Source organism: Rhinolophus sinicus, linkage group LG12, assembly GCF_036562045.2.
Source record: "Rhinolophus sinicus isolate RSC01 linkage group LG12, ASM3656204v1, whole genome shotgun sequence".
Classification (NCBI taxonomy): domain Eukaryota; kingdom Metazoa; phylum Chordata; class Mammalia; order Chiroptera; family Rhinolophidae; genus Rhinolophus; species Rhinolophus sinicus.
In genome coordinates, this window is record NC_133761.1 from 35,662,537 (window position 1) to 35,669,091 (window position 6,555).

Genomic DNA, 6,555 nt, shown 5'->3' on the forward strand with positions numbered 1-6,555 from the left:
CCTTGTAAATTAGAATTTACCTCCAGTTCAATTTTCACTGAAGGTGTGGTCCTTTTGGATAGGTTAGAGTCTTAACTTCATATGCAGGTCTTTGATCTGCCTCCCTATAATATATGGACACTAAGATTTGTTCCCTGCTCCCTACGAGGCCATTAAAACTTAATCTCTGGTTCACCAGAAATTCACAGGTGCCCAGAGAGCAGTTGACTTTTCTCTCAGGATTTATGCTTTTGCTTCATGTGTGACTGCTGGGGATTTTCTTATTCTTTTGCCAGCTCAGCCATGCATTAAAAGTTTTTCCAAACACTTTATGTAGTATCTTGGATTAATTTTTAGTATAAGGCTTTTCAGAGTATCAAGTTTGTAATACTGCCAGAAATAGAAATCTAATTTATTCTTTTTAAATTTTGCCTAAATTAAAACAGTTCCTTTTTAGATGACCAGGTTGTTTTTCATTAAAAATTCTTTATAATTATAAAATTATGTTTCTGTAAATTGAAAATCACCAAAACTTCACAGAAAGAGAATATTGCTGAAAATTTTATCACTCCTCAAAGACGTTCATGTGTTAGTGTTAAGTTGAACCATGTGAAATAGTACTTCTGTAGGTCAAAATCAACAAATTTATATGGTTCAAATAAATATTTCCTTCCAGCCTTTTTACAATAACTCTTTTATGTACTTAAAATGATAATTTATATATATAGTAGTACCTCAGTTTTCGAATGTCTCCATTGACGAACATTTCGGTTTACAAACACCAAGAACCCAGAAGTAAATGCATTGGTTTTTGAACATGCCTCGGAAGTTGAACATGTCACGCAGCTTCTGCTGAGTGCAAGATCCTGAGGCCTAGCTGTAGGCTGTTTTCGAACGTTTCAGAACTCAAACAGTCTTCTGGAACAGATTATGTTCAAATACCAAGGTACCACTGTAATGTTATATATTTTTTTCTTTGCAGAAATTTTCCCCCATTAAACTCACAAATAGCTTGCTTATGTAATATTTATTTACATGAAATTTAACACAATTATTTTAATAATTTCCCTATATTTGTACATTTAAATTGGTGTGTGTGTGTGTGTGTGTGTGTGTGTGTAATACTATAGTGAACATCTTTGGGCATAAAGCAATTTTCTGAATTTTGCATTTTCTCTTGGAATGCATAAATAGAAATGGAATTGCTGATTCAGGAGATTAATGTTTTTAAGAATCTTATCACCTATCAACAAATTACACTCCCAATTGCAGATTTAAAAATATCAGAAAAGAAGTATTTGGGGTCTCTCTTAATTTCCTAATTTAATATTTCAACACCTCATTAGAAAAGTCATGTGATGCTTTAGCTCACATCTCACCTGTTTCGCTGTGTTCTTATTTTCATATTATTTGTTTGTGTTTAAATAGCTCTCAGATACTCATCACATTTTGTGTAATGAATAGAAGAATCTCACCCAACTTCCCTTAGGATTTTTTTTAAAGTGCTATAAAAGTCAAATTACCTAAATTTATCAAAATCAATTCTTCAAAGAGGTATGCCAATTCTTACCAGAGGCCTAAAATTTAGTTCCAAGCAAGTGTTTCAGATTTCATTTCATTTTTATTTGTAGAAACACCATTTTGTTCCTCTATCCCAAATTGCTCTCTGTCTAATGAAAATGGCAATAACTCCTACATTTTTCTCTGACTAGACTGTTTCAAAAACAATAATAAGAACTATTTTTTATTGAGTGCCTAATCTATGCCAGAAACTATGTTAGGAACTTTACATGATCTAACTCACATAATAAACTTATCATGCCTATTTTACAGCTGAGGAATACTGAGTGTCAGAGAGGTTAAAGACTTGTGGGAAAATAAAGGGTGTGATCACAGTTGAAATGGATTGGTCTAAGTCAAGTCTGTCTCTACAAAAGTATATATACACAAACAACCAAAGTTATGGCTCAAAGTATAGGGGGGTCTATTTTGTGTAGCACACCAGGTGTCTTGGGGCAACTAAAGGACCCAGAGACAAAGTGGCTTATTCTTTATGTCATGGATAGCATTTAAAAGCCATAGTAAAACATTAGCTACCAACTTTGTGAAATAGTTGCTGAGAAACAAACAAACAGGAAAGCTGAGAAAATAAACGCATAGTCCAAAGATGGTTTTCCCTTTGGCTCCAATTTAATCAGCTTATAACACCCAAGAACAGCATGGCTAAGCTAGTTCTTTCATTTAATGCCATATTCAAGCTATGTTGTTTCACAGCTTTAATAAGTCCTGTCAACATCCATCAGGAAATCAGTGCATCCCTCCAGAATCCTGCCATAAAAACATAGTGGCTTTTTTAATTAGGGCAAAGCAACATTCAGTACACCCCAACTCTGTGTTGAATTGATGTGTCTCACTCTCACCTTAAGTTCACCAAGATTCAGATAATCCAAAGGAAGCAGAAAAGGGTCAACAGGGTCCCAGCTGAACAAACGTATTTTCGTAAATTTCACAATATGCTTTTAACTCTTGATACCATGGCCTTTAAAAAAAAAAAAGAAGAAGAAATTATGGTAGGAAAATCTAACTCTCATCAACATGAGAGTTGTTAGGTAATCCAGGTGCTAAACACAAGTTCTGTGAAACAGAAAAGTAGATGTAAATTTACGATTCTGGTGACATCACGGTTGCTATATATGTATACAATCGTACAGAGAATGTTATACAGTCAGGAAATTGGGAGCCTAATTTAATGAGTCGGTTTTATTATTTCATTACAAATAATATTATTTACCAAAAGTTTTACATCTATATTGTTTTTTAAAATATAGGTAATTTTCTATGATTATCACCCTGGTTTCTGAACGGATCTGTGTGTTCATTGAAAATCCATAGCTGGACGTGTTGAGAAAGAGGAGGGGATTCAACAAAGTTTAGACACATGTTATTTTTTCCTAAAAAGCTGAGGATTGCAAACTCCTAGGTCTTCTGTTATTGAAACCCAGTACAACATGATGATAGTCACTTCTAGTTTTGAAGCTTCCATTGCTCATAAATTAAAGGAAAAAAAAAGTTCTTTTCATTTTTACAACTCACTATTTAGAGGTTGCATTCTTGGTCAAAAATCTAACTTTTCGTTTAACAATAAATAACTCTTAGAGTGGCAAGAAAGAGAAAAATGCACTTTGAATCTCTACCTGCTACTGATCTTTGTTCCACAGCCCTCAGCTTCTCTAAGATTAAACAATGTAAGTTTAATAATCCTTGGTATTTAAAATATATATATTTAGATAGTCATTACCAAGGCTTTTAGAATGCAGTTTCTCATTTGCCATGGACAGGAATACAACACATTTTTCCCACCCTAGGTTTTCTTTCTGCTATTTTGCTACCACTCAGCTTATGGGAAACATTTTATTAAAAGATATTTTTTAATTAAAAAATAATAAGAAGTCATCAAAATAGCGGCGTGAGGTGAGACTCTGTAAATCTCACCTGGAATTTACAACTAATCGAGCAACTATAACTCCACAAAGGACTCCCTGCACAGCAGACAGGCAAGACAAAGAGGCCCACTACAGAACTCACTTAAAGGTGGGCGAATCGCGCCAGTGGGAGAGGAGGGAAGGGAGAAGTACAGAGACAGAGCCCCATGGGTGCAGAACGCAGACCTAGCTCAGTGCTCCGAGCTCGCTGCATCCCAGAAATACCGCAGCTGCGGGAGAGGAGAGGGGAGAACTCAGACTGCTAGAGATCCGTTTATGGCCCACAGGGCTGAGGGGACAGGATATAACATGGCTGAACCCAACACTCACAGCAGAGACCTCGGAGAAAAGACTGAGGGAAGAAGTCTGAACAGTGGTTTAATCCCTCATTGCCAAGCAGAGAATGGAAGCCTTAGGCACTGAGACTAGCTGCCCCCTCCCTACCCACCCAGGACTTTCTCTGCCCCCACCTGCCCAGTGCCAGAAGCAGAACACTAGCAGAGTCCAATCAAAAGAAGAGAATATTTGCTGTTCTGAGAACTGTGGACCCCAGATACAGATTCGCAAGCCAGCTAGTTCCGGCAAAGGGGAGGGAGCTGTGGAAACAGGACCGGTTGTGGTGGTGGTCGCCCCGATTGCTCTGGACCAACTCTCACAAATCACCCCCACCTGTACCCCATATCTGGGGGGATCCCTGCAGGAGTAAACAAAACTACTGAAACACACAGGGTCTGAATCTTGTGCATGAAGAGCTTTGGAACTCCAAAAGCTCTCCACAAACCTACACGGACAGTGGACCCTGTGACCAAGGTGAACTATTAACAGAGAAGTCCATCTACCAGGGAATCCACCCATTGTGTGAGAAGCTGGAATAGTGCAGAGAAAACATAGCACTACCGTGTGAGAGAGAAAAAAAGGCTGCAGTCAGAGAGAAAATAAAACATTCTACCAACAAGAAAAGAAGAACTGGAAAACAAAAGAAAGACATCTTCCTATCAACCTGTTGCAGAAGCCATTCCTATAGATGTCTAAGAAGAGAAATAATAAATCAGTAATTGCCATGAATAACCAAGGAAACAAGACAACTCAGAAAGAAAATGAAGAGTCTCCAGAAAAGGAACTTAAAGATATGGAAATATGTGACTTAAATGACAGAGAATTCAAGATTGCAGATCTGAAAAAACTCAACGAGATGCAAGAAAACACAGAAAGGCAGTTTAATGAACTCAGAAACACAATCAAATAAAACATGAGCATTTTATGAAAGACATTGAAATTTATCAAGAACCAAATAGAATTTCTGGACATTAAGAACTCAATAGAAGAAATTAAGAATGAAATAGCCAGCTTAGGTAGTAGACTTGACCAGCTGGAGGAAAGAATCAGTGACATCGAAGACAGAAGCCTGGAAATGACACAGATGGATGAAGAAAGAGACTTGAGACATAAAAGAAATGAAAGAACTTTACAAGAATTTTCTGATTCCATCAGAAAGAGCAATGTAAGAATAATGGACATACCAGAAGGAGAAGAAAGAGAGAAGGGAACAGAGAATATATTCAAACAAATTGTTGATGAGAACTTCCCAAACTTGTGGACAAAACTGGATCCTCGAATCCAAGAAGTAAACAGAACACCTAATTACCTCAATCCCAACCGGCCTTCTCCATGGCACATTATATTGAAGCTCTCTAATATAAACGACAAAGAAAGACTCCTCAAGGAAGACAGGGAAAAGAAGACGGTAACTTACAAACAAATCCCATTAGATTATCATCAGATTTTTCAGCAAAAACTTTACAAGCCAGGAGGGAGTGGAACCAAATATTCAAACAATGGAAAGAGACAAATAATTACGTAAGAATAATATATCCAGCAAAGATATCCTTTAGACATGAAGGAGGAATAAAGACCTTTCCAGACATACAGAAGCTCAGGGAATTTTCTAATACACGACCTGTATTATAAGAAATATTGAAGGAAGCTATTCGACCACAATCAACAGAGACAACTGTGGCAAACAAAATATAAAAAGGATGAGAGTAAAGGCCTGAAAAGGAATATGGGAATGGAGAAAGTAAGCGTGCTGAAGAAAATGGAATACTCTAAATATCAAACTTTCTTTTACATAAACTTATGGGTAACCACCCATAAAAAATCCAGAACTGAAATATATACTGTAATAAAAGAAGAAACAGAGGGAAACATCATAGAATACCACCACACAGAGATAAGATACAACAGCAAAAGTCAAAGAAACAATGGAAACACAACCTTACCAGAAAGCTAAACATAGAATGACAAGAAATTCTCACATATCAATGATCACCCTAAATGTAAATGGACTGAACTCACCAATAAAAAGGCACAGAGTGGCAGATTGGATCAAAAACTAAACCCAACCATATGCTGACTCCAAGAGACACTTCTCAGCTACAAGGACAAGCATAGACTCAAAGTGAAAGGGTGTAAACTGGCACTCCAAGCAAATGGTATCCAGAGATAATCGGGAGTAGCCATGCTGATATCAGATGAAACAGACTTCAGGGTAAAAAAGGTAACAAGAAACAAAGATGGACATTTCATAACAGTAAACAGGACTATACAATAAGAAGATATAAAAGTCATCAATATTTATGCCCCCAATCAGGGAGCACCAAAATATACCAACCTACTACTAACAGAACTAAAGAGAGAAATTGACCAAAACACAATTATACTAGGGGACTTAAATACATCATTGACAGCTATGGATAGATCATCCAAACAGAAAATAAATAACGAAATAGCAGCCCTAAATGACACATTAGATGAAATGGACATAATTGACATATATAGAGCACTTCATCCTAAAACATCAGACTATACATTCTTTTCTAGTGTACATGGAACATTCTCAAGGATAGACCATATATTGGGACATAAAATCAGCCTCAGCAAATTTAAGAAGATTGAAATCATACCAAGCATATTCTCTGATCACAAGGCTTTGAAATTGGATATCAACTGCAAAAAGAAAGCAGGAAAAAACACAAATACATGGAGATTAAACAACATACTTTTAAAGAACGACTGTGTCAAAGAAGAAATTAGA

At 36.6% G+C, this 6,555-nt stretch overlaps 1 non-coding gene across 1 annotated transcript; it reads left to right on the top strand.

Annotated features, from left to right (window-relative positions):
- The first annotated feature begins 3,267 nt into the window (after positions 1 to 3,267).
- LOC141567965 (small nucleolar RNA SNORA32) lies at positions 3,268 to 3,391 on the top strand. Its single transcript, XR_012491009.1, has one exon. It is a non-coding gene; the product is annotated as a small nucleolar RNA SNORA32 (small nucleolar RNA).
- The last annotated feature ends 3,164 nt before the right edge of the window (positions 3,392 to 6,555 follow it).